Source organism: Malus sylvestris, chromosome 1 (genome assembly GCF_916048215.2).
Source record: "Malus sylvestris chromosome 1, drMalSylv7.2, whole genome shotgun sequence".
In the NCBI taxonomy this organism is placed as follows: Eukaryota; Viridiplantae; Streptophyta; class Magnoliopsida; order Rosales; family Rosaceae; genus Malus; species Malus sylvestris.
Genome location: NC_062260.1, coordinates 28,106,482 through 28,126,914, shown reverse-complemented (window position 1 = coordinate 28,126,914; position 20,433 = coordinate 28,106,482). Strand labels below are relative to the sequence as shown.

At 43.8% G+C, this 20,433-nt stretch overlaps 1 protein-coding gene and 1 long non-coding RNA gene across 6 annotated transcripts in view; both read left to right on the top strand.

The window, feature by feature from the left end:
- LOC126617056 (receptor-like protein EIX2) overlaps positions 1 to 20,433 on the top strand; it is a 108,962-nt gene that overhangs the window by 51,320 nt on the left and 37,209 nt on the right. The gene's annotated exons all lie outside the window — the stretch shown is intronic.
- Positions 5,466 to 19,041, top strand: LOC126617263 (uncharacterized). 5 transcript variants are annotated; one of them, XR_007621317.1, is made up of 4 exons: positions 5,466 to 5,729; positions 5,813 to 5,910; positions 18,343 to 18,440; positions 18,616 to 19,041. It is a non-coding gene; the product is annotated as an uncharacterized LOC126617263 (long non-coding RNA). The 5 variants fall into 5 exon arrangements; XR_007621310.1 differs by lacking the exons at positions 5,466 to 5,729; positions 5,813 to 5,910 and adding exons at positions 17,768 to 18,077; positions 18,162 to 18,259; XR_007621315.1 differs by lacking the exons at positions 5,466 to 5,729; positions 5,813 to 5,910; positions 18,616 to 19,041 and adding exons at positions 17,768 to 18,077; positions 18,162 to 18,259; positions 18,524 to 18,611.

The window sequence follows — 20,433 nt, the reverse complement described above, 5'->3', positions numbered from 1 at the left end:
CCTTCACCATTAGCACTAGTCATAGTCTCTGAGAAAGCATATGGAGTAGCAGCTTGCAGATTTGACAAATCGGATGTCATATGATTAGTTGCTCCAAAATCCAGCAACCAATACACTTGTTGGGGGGCTATTGGTGAGAAATTAGTTTGTGCAATAAAAGCAACATGTGAATTATTGTGAGAAGGCATCACTCCATTATGATACTATGATGAAGACATCATAATAGGATTATGCACTTGAGATGAAAGTGGAGTTGGAGATTGAATATGTGGCTGCAACTGTGAAGAAGTCAGATGATATGAATGATGCTGAAACATCATAGGAGATAAGGAGAAAGTCTGAGACATAGGCACAGTCATAGATCAGGATTGTTCCTATCAAAGCAAGTGGCAGTTGTGTGTCCCTTTCTGTGGCAAATTTGGCCATTTTGAAGACAGTTCAAAGCTACAAGGTCCTTCTTATCGCATATTTGACAAACAAGCAGTGGTTGAAAAGATTGCCCCGAAACCATTTGAGATCTAGAGTTCTGAAACTTAGATTGTGACTGAAGGGAGGGTTATGCAAAGTTTTGATATCCAGAAGGTTGTTGAAAACCAGCATTAAACCTTTTCCCTTTACCCTTATTAATATAGTTATTCCCCCTGAAATTGTTATAAGTTCCAGAACCAGTCTGAGAAACAAAAGCAACAGGACCATTGGTAGGTGGAAATGGCAATTGTTCAAATTGAGCCATTGGTGAAAATGAAGAAGTATGTGAACCAAGATAAAAATTTCAAGTATATGGCCTAGGATTAGAAGATCCATCAGTTTCATAAGTTGAACTGGAAGTATTAGCAAACATAACTGCCATTAAAGGTGGTTGTTTAAGACCTTATTCCAAAGTAGACTATTCTGCCTTTAACTGAAACCTAAGTTCTTTCAATGAGACCAAACTTTCTCTGCCCCAAATCATAGACTTAATGGTATTGTATTATGTAGGTAATCCTCTTAAAGCCACAATGACAATATCTTCATCAGAAATCACAACACCAGCAGTAGCTAACTGATCCCTACATTCTTTAATCTTCTGCAACTAAGCATCAATGGATTCTGGCTCTTTCTTAATATTCTACAGTTCAATCTTCATTTGAACAATATTAGTATGAATCATATGAGCAAATCATTCTTTCAAATTATTCCACATATCACTGGAGCTTTGACATCCAATAACACAAGATAATGCAACAGTAGATAATGTTGCAGTTATCAAGGTCATAAGAGCTTTATCATGAATTTTCCAAACTTTATAGGCATCAGTCAGTGGAGAATTATTAACAATCGACTCATCATCAGACTCCAGCTCAATATATTTCTGAGGACAAGGAATGGATCCATCAATAAATCCCATAATTCCATTCCTTTCTAGTAACAAAGAAATCTGGAAATTCCAAGAAACATAATTCAAATCATCCAATTTCGCAGTCATTGTGTTTCCAACACTAGGTGTTGATGCACAAAATCAGCGAAGACTTTGGTACAACAGAAAGTGTCAGGTTTTGTGACCTTCGCTTGGTTGCTTCGGTCACTAGTGAGGATAAGTACGTAAATGAATAGAGACAGAGAAGCAAACACAGGATGTACGTGGTTCACCCAGATTGGCTACGTCCACGGAGTAGAGGAGTTCTTATTAGTAGTGAAGGGCTTACACAAGTACAAAGGATCAAGCTCTCAATTTAGTGAGTTCTTGTGAATGATTTAATCCAAAATGGCATTAGGCCATATTGTGGGGGAATGACCCCTATTTATAGAAAAACTTGTAGCTTTGTCACATTGACATGTGTCATGTTATGATTGGTTCTTGATGTCGACACGTGCTGCGCTCTGATTGGCTTCTAATCTTGACACGTGTCGAGTAGTGATTGGCCTCCTGGTCGGAGGGGAACTCTTCTGGGTCCTTGACAGTATAGCGTTGGCCGATGCTCGGTAGTTTCGGGATTGGTCAAGTATGGTACAAACAGTGCTCCCCTAAGTTCCCGAGTGAGGGAAACTCCTCGGTTGGGGACTTGCAAGATCCAATCCCTTGAGTAATCACGAAACTTCTAAGTACCGAAGTGTGGTCTGATCTTCATCTGCCCTTCTCTGGAAGTACCTTTCCTCCATCCGGGAATGGTGTACTTAGCTGATGAAGATGCACAAGGTAATGTATCAATTTCACTTTGAAGCTTACTTGTAGTTTCGGGCTTGGTCAAGTGCGATACAAACCCTATAGTAGGAGTCCCCCAAGTCGCCGAGCTAGGAGATCTGCCGAAAGAGGTGACAGACAAGGTAAGCAGTCAAACTTCCAAGTAAGCAACCCAGGATCAGAGGTTTGACTTCGGCTTCCGGTTGATTGTTCTCCTTCTCCTTGTCTCTCATTCAACTGCCAGGATAAGGAGAAGCAAATGGATAAGAGATGATATGGGATACTTTTGCTTTTGAAGAAGTAACTTTCCACAGGCTTATTCTTGAACTGTGCTGGAGGGTTTTCTGGTGCCCTTCAGAGTATAAGGCCGACTCAAAAATTTGAGGGTCAAAACAAGTCCATCAAATCTAGAGTACGTTCGACCTTGATGATATGGGATACTTTTGCTGTTGACGGAATAATGAATGTGGTATGGAAAGGTGTCGTGCTGTAGTGATCTATTTCAGCTCACCGTTGAACCTTCTGCTTCAATCTTTTGCATGGCAGAAGTGGTGTGCAACCTTTGCATTTAAATGGTCCTTCATAACATTCCTTCATAGTGACTCATCCACGCTTGGCCGCTTCAGTGTAAAGAGCCAATATCTGATCAACTGTCATGAGGTATTTGCCGGTGGAATTCGTGACCTTGACAGCAGTTGAGGATGAGTACTCGAGAGCAATGCTAAGTAAGCAACCAGGCAAAGGCTCCAGGCAGTCAGTTCCAAATTAGAGGTTTGATTTCAGGTTCCGACTGACTGCTCTCTTTCTCCTTGTCCTGCAGGTGTGGACAAGGACAAAGACAAAGACAGGGAGAAAGCATGATATGGGATACTCTTGCTTTCGACCCTGATGATATGAGATACTCTTGTTCTTGGTGTGGCTTATTTGCTGAGGTATTATCGGGGGGAAATAAAGCTGAGTATTTCGAGAGGTTATGTTGAGGGTGCCTTTTCGAATGCGAGAAAGGGTTGAGCATTTTTGCAGGTTTGCCTGTCCGTTGAGGAGGGAGGTCAATGTATATAGGGATTTCCCAATAACAAGTAGTAATGCTATTCCTTTACCCTTCTTGGTCACAGCAATGTAGTGGGAGCTGCCAGCTTCACGTGTTTTAATTTTGTCAGAGCACTTTGAAAAAGTGGTATGTGTTATCTGGAAAGCTGATGTTACGTGTAAAGATTACAGACAAGCTTTATCTAAGGAAATCTGGCTCTCGAAGTTCTGAGAGTTGTGCCTCTTCGGTTTTCGAACAAGCAATCCCGTCGAGGATCTGACTCTCGAGATTCGGAAAGCGGTGCTACTCCGGTTTTTGAGAAAGTAATTATGTTGGGAGTCTTTTCTCGAATGTGAGTAAAGGTTGGACGTTCTTGCCAACCTGTCTTGCCGCAAAACACGGAGGTCGACACACATAGGGACTTTCCAGTTGTCAAGCAGTGGTGCTGTTCCTTTACCCTTATGGGTAATAGTAGGGTAGCTGGAACTTCGAAATTCTCGTGCCTAAACTTTGTCAGAGATCTTTGACAAAGTTATATATGGTACCCGAGGAGTTGATGGTGCATATGGAGAGCGGTGATTGAACAGTAAGATTCACGTGCTTTCTACTTCACCAGAAATCTTCGACAGATTGCCCGTAATTTCCGCAAAGCTGAGTGTGCATGTGACAGGTGCTGACGAGGCTGAAAAAGCAGGTGCTTCTTCGATTTCTGAGATCGGCCCTCGTGGTCTCTGAGCAGCCCAGCTTTTGAGAAAGCAAACGCCTCTTCGATTTCTGAGATCGGCCCTCGTGGTCTCTGAGCAGCCCAGCTTTTGAGAAAGCAAACGCCTCTTCGATTTCTGAAGCTCCGTCGAGTGCAGATTTTTATAGAGGCTGGCATTAAGTTCCACAGCACACTTGAATCTCTACCAGTAGAAGCTCATTTCTTGCACTTCTAAGATCTTGATTTGTCTGACCTCTTCCTTCTTCAACACATTTGAAAATGTCTGGACCCTCCGACCGTCGTTTTGACTCGAACCTTGGAGAAGAGACAGCCACGCCTTCTCCAGACAACATATGGCGCCCATCCTTCATATCCCCTACTGGTCCTCTTACCGTTGGGGATTCTGTGATGAAGAATGATATGACCGCTGCAGTGGTGGCCAGGAACCTTCTCACTCCCAAAGATAACAGACTACTTTCCAAACGGTCTGATGAGTTGGCTGTTAAGGACTCTCTGGCTCTTAGTGTTCAGTGTGCAGGTTCTGTGTCTAATATGGCCCAACGCCTATTTGCTAGAACCCGCCAAGTTGAATCATTGGCTGCTGAAGTGATGAGTCTCAAACAGGAGATTAGAGGGCTCAAGCATGAGAATAAGCAGTTGCACCGGCTCGCCCATGACTATGCTACAAACATGAAGAGGAAGCTTGACCAGATGAAGGAATCTGATGGTAAGGTTTTACTTGATCATCAGCGGTTTGTGGGTTTGTTCCAAAGGCATTTATTGCCTTCGTCCTCTAGGGTTGTACCTGGTAATGAAGCTTCAAATGATGAACCTCCAATGCCTCCTCCTTCTGGGGTTTTGTCAAGTACTGAGGCTCCGGATAACCACCCTCCGGTGCTTTCTCTTTCTGGGGCTCTACCGACTGCTGAGACTTCCCCTAAGCAACCTTTGTGAAGGCTCCCTTTTGTTTGTTTATTTTGACTAATGTATATGTACATATTTGTGGCTTATCGAAAATATTAATAAATAAGCTTTGCTTCATTTCAACATATTGTGTTAAATACACCAAAGCCTTCTTCATAAAGTTCTTTGAATTTTTGCTTTTGTTGAAACCTGTATTGTTGAAGCTTTGTGAGTGAAGCATGTAGTTTGAGGTAGTGTTCCCTTAATTTCCCGAGTGAGGAAAACTTCTCGGTTGGAGACTTGAAAAATCCAAGTCACTGAGTGGTTGTGAGACTGCCGAGTATCAAGGTGCAGTAGCATATGGTGGGAGTCCCCCAAGTCTTCAGGCGAAGAGAGTTGCCGAATGAGGTGTCTCGCGTGTTACTAATTTGTCAAAGTAACGAATCCTTGTTTCGATGTCACACATTCGTATATGCTTTATCTAAAAATATTTCCAACTTTTGTGTGTTTGATGCTGCATGCTATTGACTAGACAAGATCAAGTGCAATTAGTAGCTTTTCTCTCTTTTTCATCTTTTCTTTGGTGGAATTGCTTTTCGTTTCCACTAATCAGCCTGAGTGGATGCAAGATAACACCTTTCTCTATAGCTCAGATTGCAAAGTCGTCTTCATGAAAGTTTTTCCTTATCTTGTGAACTACAACATATCCAAATTTGAGATCCATCGGAGTAGTACAACTTCAGAAATTCAAGTATGATGAGTAACTGTTCATCAATGTTCTGTTAATCCGTCAGACTTGTTGTGAGCTTCTAAACTCCATTTTCTCTTGTTCAGATCAACATACTTTCTTCATCGAAGTTGTTCCTTAACTTGTGAACTACAACATATCCAAATTTGAGGTCCCTCGGAGCAGTATAACTCCAGAAATCCAGGTATGATGAGTGACTGTTTATCATTTGTCTGTCAACCCGTCAGATTTTTTGTGAGCTTTGAAACTCTATTTTCTCTTGCTCAGATCAGCATGCTTTCTTCATTGAAGTTGTTCCTCAGCTTGTGAACTACAACATATCCAAATTTGAGATCCCTCGGAGCAGTATAACTCCAGAAATCCAGGTATGATGAATGACTGGTTATTATTTTTCTGTCAACCCGTCAGATTTGTTGTGAGTTTCGAAACTCCATTTTCTCTTGTTCAGATCGGTATGCTTTCTTCATTGAAGTTGTTCCTCATCGACTCTTTCATAACATATCAAAAATTCAGGATGAACTAACGGTTAAATATTTCCAGATCTTCGAAACATCACAACAGCTTCGAAATCTGCAAGAAGCCGACTATCATGTTTGGAGCTTCAACACTGTAATTTCCGTCGCTCAAACAGAAATAGTTCCTTCTTGAAAGTTGTTCATATGCTCAAGAACTATAGGGTGTCTAAAATTCAGCTCCATTGGAGAAGAGCAGAGGTTGCAGAAATTTGATAGATGAAAGGAGGCGGAAGAGGGAGAGAGAGAAAAAGTCTCTTGGGTTGGATTTCTATTTTGGGGCAGATTCCAATTTTTGTAGCACCTTCATTATTGATGAATTGCTTGTACTTTTGTCCATTATGAAACTTGGGACTTTGGCTTGTTGTTGGATCTATTATAATATGTTTGGGAACATATATAAGTGAATAAATAAGAAGGAAAATTTTGGGCCCTTGTGGGTGTAAAACAAAAAATGTTTATGTTTACCCAAGTGTTTTTGTACAAGTTCAAGGGCATCTTGGGTTTTGTGAACAAAATTTGTTTATTTGGAGCAAGGTTTTGTGTTGAAGCTTTGTAGGTGAAGCTTTGGTGTTAAAGCTTTCTAGGTGAAGCTTTGATGGTGAAGCTTTGTAGATGAAGCTTTGTAGATGAAGCTTTCTAGGTGAAGCTTTGATGGTGAAGCTTTGATGGTGAAAGTATGTAGAGGGAGCTTTCTAGGTGAAGCTTTTTTAGGTGAAGCTTTGTAGGTGAAGCTTTTTTAAGTGAAGCTTTTCGGGTGAAGTTTTTTTTTGGGTGAAGCTTTGTGGGTGAAGCTTTTTAGGTGAAGCTTTGTGGGTGAAGCTTTGGAGGTGAAGCTTTTCGGGTGAAGCTTTTTGGGTGAAGCTTTTTAGGTGAAGCTTTGTGGGTGAAGCTTTGGAGGTGAAGCTTTTCGGGTGAAGCTTTTCGGGTGAAGCTTTTTGGATGAAGCTGTTTTTTTTTTTTTTTTTTTTTGGCGCTTGACACGGTCTTCATTTGCTTGTTTTGTAGTGACTGTGGAAGACTGATTGCTTTCCGATTGAGAAGGGTTCCGGCATCGCTTGCTATGAATGTAAAAGAGTGAGGGCTGAGTTGGCTAAATTACCTCTTTATTGAATTCATTGCCAAATGGCCTTCATTACATAGGATGCCGAACGGCTATAGCTCAACACTTGTACATCGTGAGTCTATTTGTAGTAGTACTTCAAGTGATCAGCGTTCCATGGATGGCCAAGGGTCTTGCCATCGGAGCTTCTAAGTGTGTAAGAGCCAGGGCGACTGATGCCAATGACTTCATACGGTCCATCCCAGTTTGGACTAAGTGTGCCTTCATTCGGGACTCTGTCGCAGAGTAATCTTTTCTTTAAGACCCAGTCTCCTATTTTGAAAGAACGAGGCTTGACCCTAGAGTCATAATAGTTGGAGATGCGCTGCTTGTAGGCGACATTCCTCAAGTGAGCTTGGTTTCTGTGTTCCTCGACTAAATCCAAGTTGAGGGTGAGTTGTTTGTCATTTTCACTTTGAATGTAGTTCTGGACTCGGAATGTTGCTTGCTCGAGCTCAACAGGGACAACCGCCTCTGTGCCAAAGGCAAGTGAGAATGGAGTTTCTCCTGTTGAAGTCCGATATGAAGTGCGATATGACCAAAGAACTTGGGGTACAAATTCTGGCCAACAGCCTTTAGCTTTGTCCAAGCTGGTTTTCAAAGTGCGCTTGATTATTTTGTTGATGGCCTCAACTTGTCCATTAGACTGGGGATGAGCTGGAGAGGCAAAGCATAAGTTGATGTTGAACTTAGAGCAGAACAACCTGAACCTCTTGTTGTCAAACTGTCGCCCATTGTCAGTGACTACCGCATTGGGAATGCCGAATCTACAAAGGATGTTCTTCCACACGAAGTCTTCTATCTTTGCCTCAGTAATGGTTGCCAAGGGTTCTACTTCGGCCCACTTTGTGAAGTAGTCCACTGCAACGACTGCGTAACAGACTTTGCCCTTCCCTGCCGGCATTGGGCCGATCAAATCAAGTCCCTACTGGGCGAAGGGCCAAGGGCTGATCATAGGAGTAAGAGGCTCTGGAGGGGAATGAGGAATAGTTGCATATCGTTGACATTTGTCACATGAGCGGGATACTTTGATGGCATCCTGGTGGAGTGTTGGCCAGTAATATCCTTGGCGAAAAGTCTTGTGTGCTAGGGACCGAGATCCAGCATGATCTCCACAGACTCCCTCTTGTATTTCCCGAAGGACGATTTCCGCCTCGGCAGGCGTAAGACACCTTAAGTATGGCAGGCTAAAACCTCGCTTATAGAGTTGATCATTGATGATCAGGTAGCGGGTAGACTTGTATCGAATTTGCTTAGCCTGGACTTTATCATTTGGGAGGGTGCCATGAGCAAGGAAATTATAGATCGGGGTGATCCAACTATCCCCCTGTTGTAAGTTGCATACTTCTGCGGCCATGGTGCTTGGTGTTGCCAACAGTTCGACATGAATTTTTCTTCCAATCTTGTCTTCCACAGCTGAGGCGAGGCGAGCCAGGGCGTCTGCATGACTGTTTGCCGCTCGAGGAACTTGGGTGATCTGGTAGTGGAAGTGCTTGAGCAAAAGTTGTGTTTGCACAAGATATGCTGCCATGGAGCTGTCCTTAGCATCAAAGTTGTTGGTAACCTGGTTGACCACTAATTGGGAGTCACTGAAAATATCAATTTGTTTAACCCCGAGGTGTTTGGCCAAACGTAATCCTGCTAGAAGGGCTTCATACTCGGCCTCATTGTTTGATGCCTTGAATTTGAAACGAAGAGCATACTCCATTGCTACTTTGTCGGGCGTAGTCAAGACTAGTCCCGCTCCACAGCCCTGTTGGTTGGATGAGCCATCAACATACAGACTCCATGCTGAGGTCGTTGATTCTACTTTCTGAGCTTTCGATGGTAATGAAGCTACTGCTTCAGGTGTAGAAGCAATGTCAACAGGATATGTGAAGTCGGCGATGAAATCTGCTACTGCTTGACCTTTTTCGGCTGGTTTTGGTTGGTAGGAGATGTCAAACTCACCCAATGCTATCGCCCATTTGATCATTCGCCCAGACGTGTCAGGACTCTGGAGTATCTGTCGAAGAAGGTGATTAGTAAGCACGATGATGGCGTGTGCTTGGAAATAAGGGCGAAGTTTCCGAGCAGACATGACCAATGCCAGAGCCAATTTCTCAATGTTAGAGTACCGTGTCTCCGCATCTTGTAAGGCTTTGCTAGCGTAGTAGACAGGTCGCTCAATATTCCCATCCTTTCGAATGAGAACGGAACTTACGGCTGAAGCTGATACCGATAGATAGATAATGAGAATGTCTCCTACCTCGGGCTTGGAGAGTATAGGGGCTTTACTCATATACTCCTTGAGGTTTTTGAATGCCTCGGCACATTCATCAGTCCATGTAATGTACTTCCTACTTCTCTTAAGTGCTTTAAAAAAGGGAGCACATTTGTCTGTGGCCTTAGAAATGAACCTGGTTAAGGCTGCCACCTTGCCAGTAAGGCTCTGGATGTCCTTTGAAGTTACCGGTTCCTTCATGTCGAGGATTGCTTTGATCTTCTCGGGATTAGCTTCAATGCCTCGTTGGCTAATCATGAAACCTAAGAATTTGCCAGAGCCTACACCGAAGGCACATTTGTTGGGGTTTAACCTCATTCGATACCTCTTCAAAATAGTGAAAGTTTCAGATAGGTTGGTGATGTGTTGGTCAGCATGTTTGCTCTTGACTAACATATCATCAACTTAAACTTCCATGCTCTTCCCAATCTGCTCGGCGAACATTGAGTTGACTAGTCTCTGATAAGTCGCTCCTGCATTCTTTAGGCCGAAAGGCATGACTTTATAGCAGTATAGTCCTCTGTCGGTAGTGAAGGCTGTGTGTTCTTGATCCGAAGGGTTCATGAGGATTTGGTTGTATCCTGAGTAAGCATCCATGAAGCTCAGGAGTTCACACCCGGCCGTAGAGTCTATAAGCCTGTCAATAAGAGGAAGAGGGAAACTATCTTTCGGACACCCTTTGTTTAGGTCGGTGTAGTCAACACACATCCTCCACAAGACCTTTTGAAGCGAAAGACTTTCTTTGGTCGGATTTTTCCTAACAATGACCACATTTGCTACCCATGTCGGGTAATTGACTTCGCGGACAAAGCCTATGCCTTTGAGTTTTTCAACTTCTGCTTTCATTGCCTCGTATCGTTCAGCGTCATAAGATCTTCGCTTCTGTCTCACCGGCTTGATCTTGGGGTCAATACTCAAACGATGACAGATGACATCGGGAGAGATGCCTGACATGTCCTCGTATGACCAGGCGAAGACTTCAGTGTTCTCTTTCAAAAAAGATATCAATGCTAACCGAAGGGGTGGTGACAATGTGGTGCCAATATTCACCATGCGGTTTGGATGATCTCTTGAGATAGGTACCTTCTCCAACTCTTCAGCAGGTTGGGCTTGCTGGGTGAAAGAGTCATCTCGAGGATCATCGGGTTGATTGTTGCTATCAGGAAGATCCAAGGTCGCTTTATCTAGGCTGGTCTTTGTGACTTGGTCATGTACAGACAGGGTTTCCTTGGGTCCGGGCAAGTGTTGTTGCTTAACTGAAGTGTTGTAACATGATCGTGCACTAAGCTGATCTCCTCTGATGTAGCCGTTGCCATGGGGGGTTGGAAATTTCATCAACAGCATATGCGTGGATACCATAGCCTTGAGATCATTGATGCCTGTGCGCCCAAAGATGACATTGTATGCCGTTGGGCAGTCAACCACTAGGAAGTTAATGGTAATGGTAGCCGTGTAAGGGCCTGTACCAATAGTAAAGGGTAAATGTATGCTCCCTAAGGGTTGCACGATATCACCGGAGAAGCTTATCAGAGGAGAAATCGAGCGATCGAGCAAGTGTTCAGCTACACTGAGTGCCCTGAAAGCTTCGGCAAACATGATATTGACCGAAGCCCCTGTGTCTACGAGGATTCGTCGAACATCAAAGTTGGCTATGTGAGCCTCCACGATCAATGGGTCATTATGAGGGTAGATGATGCCTCTTTCTTCCTCAGGGTAGAAACATATCGGATCCCAGTTAGGTTTTTGATACTTCCCTCCCCTGATGTCCTCCACATGAAACACTTGGTGACCAGGCCTCAGACTTCGTTCACTGTTTTTCATGGCCCTATTGGAAGATTCAGATATGGGTGTGCCGTCGCTTATGGAATATATGACATTCACCTGGCGTTGGTTACGGTTATCCCTTTGAGGGTGAAGAATGAATTGATCAATTTTTCCTTCTCGTGCCAAAGCTTCAATACGATCACGGAGGATGATACATTTCTCGCTATCATGGCCGTTATGCTCATGGTAGCAACAAAACATGCCCGCGTTATTCGGGGGCGTGTAATCTGGGTGCCTCGGCTTTGGCTTTGGTATCAGGTGAGCTATGCTGGGGTAAATGGCCGCGCATGTGGCATTCAAGGGCGTGTATGTCTCATACCTTGGGGTAGGGGGTATCTTGACGCGGGTTTGACCCACTGCATTGACTGCCTGGGGGCGAGCGTTATTGTGGCGATACCCTTGGTTATCGGGATAGTGTCCCTTACTCTTTTTACTGAAATGAGAGTGGTGAGGATGGAAATCCTTCCTCTTTCCTTGAAATTGATATGTCTGTTGATTCGGCGAAGCATTATGCAAGGCATGGGGAGGTGCCACTGCTGTTTGGAAAGTCGAGGTCTTCTCATTTAGGTGAGTCTGGCTTCCACCTCCCACTTGTTGATAAAGGATGGTTGTAGGGGGTTTCTCCTGATATGTCTTTGCCTCGGCGGAGGCATGGTTATAAGCCTGCGCCATCACCTCAGAGTAAGTCTTCCAAGTATTGGCATTGATCATGTATTTAAAGAAACAATCACGTAGGCCTGCCGTGAAGGCTTTGAGGGCAGTCTTGTCGTCTGCCTCGGCACACCGGGAGTATTCATGGCTGAAGCGGCCAGCATACATACGTAATGACTCGTCTGGCTTCTGGCGGATAGTGTACAGGTCATCTGCAGAGTGCAAGCGATCGGTTTGGAAAATGTGTTGGGAAACAAATAGTTTCCTCAATTCCTCAAATGAGTCTACCGTCTCAGGTGTAAGACGACAATACCAATTTAGAGCTCCGCCAGAGAGGGTGGAGGGGAAGAGAAGACATCGCTCTTCGTCGGTGTGCATCCGGTATGCCATGGTGGACTCAAAGAGGTTAAGGTGCTCAATCGGGTCCTCTTTTCCAGTATAAAGTTGCAAGCCAAGCTTTTGCTTTGTCTTTGCTTGAAGGGGGGTGTTGAGGATCCATCTTGTAAGAGGGCCAGGCCTGGGTTGGTTCCAGTCAGGTATTTCAGCCTGACGTTCAGCCTTCAACTTGTTTACTTCCTCAAGAAGTTGTAGGACAAGGGGGTCTTGAGCGGAGTTATGTGCCACTAGAGCTTTCTTTCGTAAATCTCCATCTCCTCTTGGAATTAGGAAGGTTTGATCAAGGGCATGTGATTTTTCCCTGGACTCGGTGTATTGGCTTCTAGGGTATGTCTGTCGGAACACCTCTGAGTCCCCTGTACCCTCATGTCTCTCTAGGACTTGTTGCCCCTTCCCCAAATTGGTGGCCGGCTCGGGCCGTGGCAGGGGACCGAGTCTCTCAGAAATCCTTGGGTCATTGATCTTTGAGCTTATATGGATGGAATTCTCTCGACGTTGCTTCAGGAAATCCCGACAATCGCGAGAGACGGCTTTCGATCCTTCTGCCCCTTCAGCAAAGAGGTGTCTCCCTCCACTTCTCATGGTTCGGGTCGAAGCAACTGGGTTAAGAGAAGCCTCATGTTGATTATCAAGTCGAGGGGTAATCTGTTCCCTATCAGGGATATCTATGTCGAATGCATGTGACCCTCCATGTTGGAGGGCACCCAGTTGATGGTTGACTTCCACGGGGGCAACAAGCTCGCGTGTCTGAGCTTGCCTAGCTTCGTGGAGTGTCTCGAAGAGCTTCTCATATTGCTCCTGGAGGACCTCATTCCTCATTGCTATCTTGTTGTTCTGAGCTTCCAACTCATCGACTTTAGCTTGAAGAAGAACTCGTTTTCCTTCCTTCTTTCGTTGTTTCGCACTATGTGCAAGGGGGGTGTCATTCTGTGTGCTGTGGCTTCCTTCGCTTCCCATGTTGGAGAGGGATGCCTGATCAAAAGAAAGTGTACGAATGATAGAAACCAGCTTGACACAGCTGAAGAGAGTAGGAATAAGTGTCGTTTCCCACAGACGGCGCCAAATGTTGATGCACAAAATCAGCGAAGACTTTGGTACAACAGAAAGTGTCAGGTTTTGTGACCTTCGCTTGGTTGCTTCGGTCACTAGTGAGGATAAGTACGTAAATGAATAGAGACAGAGAAGCAAACACAGGATGTACGTGGTTCACCCAGATTGGCTACGTCCACGGAGTAGAGGAGTTCTTATTAGTAGTGAAGGGCTTACACAAGTACAAAGGATCAAGCTCTCAATTTAGTGAGTTCTTGTGAATGATTTAATCCAAAATGGCATTAGGCCATATTGTGGGGGAATGACCCCTATTTATAGAAAAACTTGTAGCTTTGTCACATTGACATGTGTCATGTTATGATTGGTTCTTGATGTCGACACGTGCTGCGCTCTGATTGGCTTCTAATCTTGACACGTGTCGAGTAGTGATTGGCCTCCTGGTCGGAGGGGAACTCTTCTGGGTCCTTGACAGTATAGCGTTGGCCGGTGCTCGGTAGTTTCGGGATTGGTCAAGTATGGTACAAACACTAGGTATAAGTGAAGAAATTGGAGATTGTGTGAGGGCTAATTGTGCAGCGGTAACCATAATGCACCAACAGAAATCAATAGTTCAACAATGGAAGTTGTTGATGCACAAAATCAGCGAAGACTTTGGTACAACAGAAAGTGTCAGGTTTTGTGACCTTCGCTTGGTTGCTTCGGTCACTAGTGAGGATAAGTACGTAAATGAATAGAGACAGAGAAGCAAACACAGGATGTACGTGGTTCACCCAGATTGGCTACGTCCACGGAGTAGATGAGTTCTTATTAGTAGTGAAGGGCTTACACAAGTACAAAGGATCAAGCTCTCAATTTAGTGAGTTCTTGTGAATGATTTAACACAAAATGGCATTAGGCAATATTGTGGGGGAATGACCCCTATTTATAGAAAAACTTGTAGCTTTGTCACATTGACATGTGTCATGTTATGATTGGTTCTTGATGTCGACACGTGCTGCGCTCTGATTGGCTTCTAATCTTGACACGTGTCGAGTAGTGATTGGCCTCCTGGTCGGAGGGGAACTCTTCTGGGTCCTTGACAGTATAGCGTTGGCCGGTGCTCGGTAGTTTCGGGATTGGTCAAGTATGGTACAAACAGTGCTCCCCTAAGTTCCCGAGTGAGGGAAACTCCTCGGTTGGGGACTTGCAAGATCCAATCCCTTGAGTAATCACGAAACTTCTAAGTACCGAAGTGTGGTCTGATCTTCATCTGCCCTTCTCTGGAAGTACCTTTCCTCCATCCGGGAATGGTGTACTTAGCTGATGTTGACGCACAAGGTAATGTATCAATTTCACTTGAAGCTTAGTTGTAGTTTCGGGCTTAGTCAAGTGTGATACAAACCCTATAGTAGGAGTCCCCCAAGTCGCCGAGCTAGGAGATCTGCCGAAAGAGGTGACAGACAAGGTAAGCAGTCAAACTTCCAAGTAAGCAACCCAGGATCAGAGGTTTGACGTCGGCTTCCGGTTGATTGTTCTCATTCTCCTTGTCTCTCATTCAACTGCCAGGATAAGGAGAAGCAAATGGATAAGAGATGATATGAGATACTTTTGCTTTTGAAGAAGTAACTTTCCACAGGCTTATTCTTGAACTGTGCTGGAGGGTTTTCTGGTGCCCTTCAGAGTATAAGGCCGACTCAAAAATTTGAGGGTCAAAACAAGTCCATCAAATCTAGAGTACGTTCGACCTTGATGATATGGGATACTTTTGCTGTTGACGGAATAATGAATGTGGTATGGAAAGGTGTCATGCTGTAGTGATCTGTTTCAGCTCACCGTTGAACCTTCTGCTTCAATCTTTTGCATGGCAGAAGTGGTGTGCAACCTTTGCATTTAAATGGTCCTTCAGAACATTCCTTCATAGTGACTCATCCACGCTTGGCAGCTTCAGTGTAAAGAGCCAATATCTGATCAACTGTCATGAGGTATTTGCCGGTGGAATTCGTGACCTTGACAGCAGTTGAGGATGAGTACTCGAGAGCAATGCTAAGTAAGCAACCAGGCAAAGGCTCCAGGCAGTCAGTTCCAAATTGGAGGTTTGATTTCAGGTTCCGACTGACTGCTCTCTTTCTCCTTGTCCTGCAGGTGTGGACAAGGACAAAGACAAAGACAGGGAGAAAGCATGATATGGGATACTCTTGCTTTCGACCCTGATGATATGAGATACTCTTGTTCTTGGTGTGGCTTATTTGCTGAGGTATTATCGGGGGGAAATAAAGCTGAGTATTTCGAGAGGTTATGTTGAGGGTGCCTTTTCGAATGTGAGAAAGGGTTGAGCATTTTTGCAGGTTTGCCTGTCCGTTGAGGAGGGAGGTCAATGTATATAGGGATTTCCCAATAACAAGTAGTAATGCTATTCCTTTACCCTTCTTGGTCACAGCAATGTAGTGGGAGCTGCCAGCTTCACGTGTTTTAATTTTGTCAGAGCACTTTGAAAAAGTGGTATGTGGTATCTGGAAAGCTGATATTACGTGTGGAGATTACAGACAAGCTTTATCTAAGGAAATCTGGCTCTCGAAGTTCTGAGAGTTGTGCCTCTTCGGTTTTCGAACAAGCAATCCCGTCGAGGATCTGACTCTCGAGATTCGGAAAGCGGTGCTACTCCGGTTTTTGAGAAAGTAATTATGTTGGGAGTCTTTTCTCGAATGTGAGTAAAGGTTGGTCGTTCTTGCCAACCTGTCTTGCCACAAAACACGGAGGTCGACACACATAGAGACTTTCCAGTTGTCAAGCAGTGGTGCTGTTCCTTTACCCTTATGGGTAATAGTAGGGTAGCTGGCACTTCGAAATTCTCGTGCCTAAACTTTGTTAGAGATCTTTGACAAAGTTATATGTGGTACCCGAGGAGTTGATGGTGCATATGGAGAGCGGTGATTGATCAGTAAGATTCACGTGCTTTCTACTTCACCAGAAATCTTCGACAGATTGCCCGTAATTTCCGCAAAGCTGATTGTGCATGTGACAGGTGCTGACGAGGCTGCAAAAGCAGGTGCTTCTTCGATTTCTGAGATCGGCCCTCGTGGTCTCTGAGCAGCCCAGCTTTTGAGAAAGCAAACGCCTCTTCGATTTCTGAAGCTCCGTCGAGTGCAGATTTTTATAGAGGCTGGCATTAAGTTCCACAGCACACTTGAATCTCTACCAGTAGAAGCTCATTTCTTGCACTTCTAAGATCTTGATTTGTCTGACCTCTTCCTTCTTCAACACATTTGAAAATGTCTGGACCCTCCGACCGTCGTTTTGACTTGAACCTTGGAGAAGAGACAGCCACGCCTTCTCCAGACAACATATGGCGCCCATCCTTCATATCCCCTACTGGTCCTCTTACCGTTGGGGATTCTGTGATGAAGAATGATATGACCGCTGCAGTGGTGGCCAGGAACCTTCTCACTCCCAAAGATAACAGACTACTTTCCAAACGGTCTGATGAGTTGGCTGTTAAGGACTCTCTGGCTCTTAGTGTTCAGTGTGCAGGTTCTGTGTCTAATATGGCCCAACGCCTTTTTGCTAGAACCCGCCAAGTTGAATCATTGGCTGCTGAAGTGATGAGTCTCAAACAGGAGATTAGAGGGCTCAAGCATGAGAATAAGCAGTTGCACCGGCTCGTCCATGACTATGCTACAATCATGAAGAGGAAGCTTGACCAGATGAAGGAATCTGATGGTAAGGTTTTACTTGATCATCAGCGGTTTGTGGGTTTGTTCCAAAGGCATTTATTGCCTTCGTCCTCTGGGGCTGTACCTGGTAATGAAGCTTCAAATGATGAACCTCCAATGCCTCCTCCTTCTGGGGTTTTGTCAAGTACTGAGGCTCCGGATAACCACCCTCCGGTGCTTTCTCTTTCTGGGGCTCTACCGACTGCTGAGACTTCCCCTAAGCAACCTTTGTGAAGGCTCCCTTTTGTTTGTTTATTTTGACTCATGTATATGTACATATTTGTGGCTTATCGAAAATATTAATAAATAAGCTTTGCTTCATTTCAACATATTGTGTTAAATACACCAAAGCCTTCTTCATAAAGTTCTTTGAATTTTTTGCTTTTGTTGAAACCTGTATTGTTGAAGCTTTGTGAGTGGAGCATGTAGTTTGAGGTAGTGTTCCCTTAATTTCCCGAGTGAGGAAAACTTCTCGGTTGGAGACTTGAAAAATCCAAGTCACTGAGTGGTTGTGAGACTGCCGAGTATCAAGGTGCAGTAGCATATGGTGGGAGTCCCCCAAGTCTTCAGGCGAAGAGAGTTGCCGAATGAGGTGTCTAGCTAGTAGTCAATGTCATGAGTAGGAAAACTTCACTTGTTTCTTTTCGAAGTGGTAACCCATGGCTCTTTCTTCATATATTGTTTTTTGTTATGAAGATGTGTTAGGCCCAAAGAAGTGGAGGCCTAGGAACTTTTTTTTTTTTTTTTTTTTTTTTTTTTTTTTTTATTTTTACTCCCTCCCTTTTTCTTGTGTCATTTACATGGGTGTATTCGAATGGAGCTGAATGAGGGGTAGGGTATGACTCATTATCATGTGCCATGATTTTGTCTTCCTTTAGCTTCTCTTTTGCTTTGCTTTAGTCTTCCTTTAGCTTTTCTTCAATATAACACCATTTTCTGTGGCTCAGATCGCAAAACCATCTTCATGAAAGTTGTTCCTTAGCTCGTGAACTACAACATATCCGAATTGGAGATCCATCGGAGCAGTACAACTCCAGAAATTCAGGTATGATGAGTGATTGTTCGTCATTTGTATATCAACGCGTCAGACTTGTTGTGAGCTTCAAAAACTCCATTTTCTCTTGCTCAGATCAACATACTTTCTTCATCGAAGTTGTTCCTTAACTTGTGAACTACAACATATCCAAATGTGAGGTCCCTCGGAGCAGTATAACTCCAGAAATCCAGGTATGATGAGTGACTGTTTATCATTTGTCTGTCAACCCGTCAGATTTGTTGTGAGCTTTGAAACTCTATTTTCTCTTGCTCAGATCAGCATGCTTTCTTCATTGAAGTTGTTCCTCAGCTTGTGAAATTCAACATATCCAAATTTGAGATCCCTCGGAGAAGTATAACTCCAGAAATCCAGGTATGATGAATGACTGGTTATTATTTTTCTGTCAACCCGTCAGATTTGTTGTGAGCTTTGAAACTCTATTTTCTATTGTTCAGATCAGCATGCTTTCTTCATTGAAGTTGTTCCTCATCGTCTCTTTCATAACATATCAAAAATTCAGAATGAACTAATGGTTAAATATTTCCAGATCTTCGAAACATCACAGCAGCTTCGAAATCTGTAAGAATCCGACTGTCATGCTTGGAGCTTCAACACTTTAATTTCCGTGGCTCAAACAGAAATGGTTCCTTCTTGAAAGTTGTTCATCTGCTCAAGAACTAGAGGGTGTCCAAAATTCAGCTCCATTGGAGAGAAGCAGCAGCTGCAAAAATTTGATAGAGAAAAGGAGGCGAAGCTTTGTTGGATTTCTAGGCTGGGGAAGATTCCAGTTTTTGTAGCAACTTCAGTACTGGTGAATTGCTTGTATTTTTGTCCATAACTAAATTTTGGACTTTGAATTATTATTTGATCTATCATAATATGTTTGGGAACATATATAAGTGAATAAATAAGAAGGAAGATTTTGGGCCCTTGTGGGTGTAAAACAAAAAATGTTTAGGTTGTGTGAACAAAATTTGTTTATTTGGAGCAAGGTTTTGTGTTGAAGCTTTGTAGGTGAAGCTTTGGTGTTGAAGCTTTCTAGGTGAAGCTTTGATGGTGAAGCTTTGTAGATGAAGCTTTGTAGATGAAGCTTTCTAGGTGAAGCTTTTTTAGGTGAAGCTTTGTAGGTGAAGCTTTTTTAAGTGAAGCTTTGGGCCCTTGTGAAGCTTTGGAGGTGAAGCTTTTCGGGTGAAGCTTTTTTGGGTGAAGCTTTGTGGGTGAAGCTTTTGAGGTGAAGCTTTGTGGGTGAAGCTTTGGAGGTGAAGCTTTTCGGGTGAAGCTTTTTTGGGTGAAGCTTTGTGGGTGAAGCTTTTTAGGTGAAGCTTTGTGGGTGAAGCTTTGGAGGTGAAGCTTTTTTAAGTGAAGCTTTGGGCCCTTGTGAAGCTTTGGAGGTGAAGCTTTTCGGGTGAAGCTTTTTTGGGTGAAGCTTTGTGGGTGAAGCTTTTGAGGTGAAGCTTTGTGGGTGAAGCTTTGGAGGTGAAGCTTTTCGGGTGAAGCTTTTTTTGGGTGAAGCTTTGTGGGTGAAGCTTTTTTGGGTGAAGCTTTGTGGGTGAAGCTTTTGAGGTGAAGCTTTGTGGGTGAAGCTTTGGAGGTGAAGCTTTTCGGGTGAAGCTTTTTTGGATGAAGCTGTTTTTTTTTTTTTTTTTTTTTTTTTTTTTTTTTTTTTTTGGCGCTTGACACGGTCTTCATTTGCTTGTTTTGTAGTGACTGTGGAAGACGGATTGCTTTCTGATTGAGAAGGGTTCCGGCATCGCTTTGCACCATCTTCATGTGGGTAATATAGGAACTTCCTTATGTTTTGATCATGCATGTAGTGATAGAATTTGTTTCTTCTTATTGTAGATGTCAGAGCCTGGAAGTTCTAGTGATGAGGGCTCTTCTAGCTTTAGCTCTAAGTCTGAGTCTGCAATGTCGGAGTCTTCAGGGTCTTTGTTAGAGTCCGGTACTAGAGAAACATTGGATGATCTTCCCAACCGTCAAACTTTAGCTATTGCTAGTTCTTCCTCCATGGCGTTGGGTGAGGGGGTTGTTTTTGATGCCATACCCATAGTTCGCTCTGAGTTCACAGCAGACCATCTAAAGAATAACTTGTTAGATAATGAGAAGCAGGTTGAGGCGCTAAGGCAGTCATGTAATATCCCTCGTAGTGTAGGGATACGTTTGGTACATGATGAAGAATGGCCTTCTGAGCCTCCCCAGGGTCATGTTATGTTCTACACCCAGATATTACTGACTTTAGGGGTGAGACTACCTTTACATCCGTGGTTGCAAAAGATGTTATCTTTGATCGGATATGCACCTGGGCAACTCAATCCTGGTTTCTGGGATACTTTGATTGGATTTTATATCATTTGGATGGAGTGTG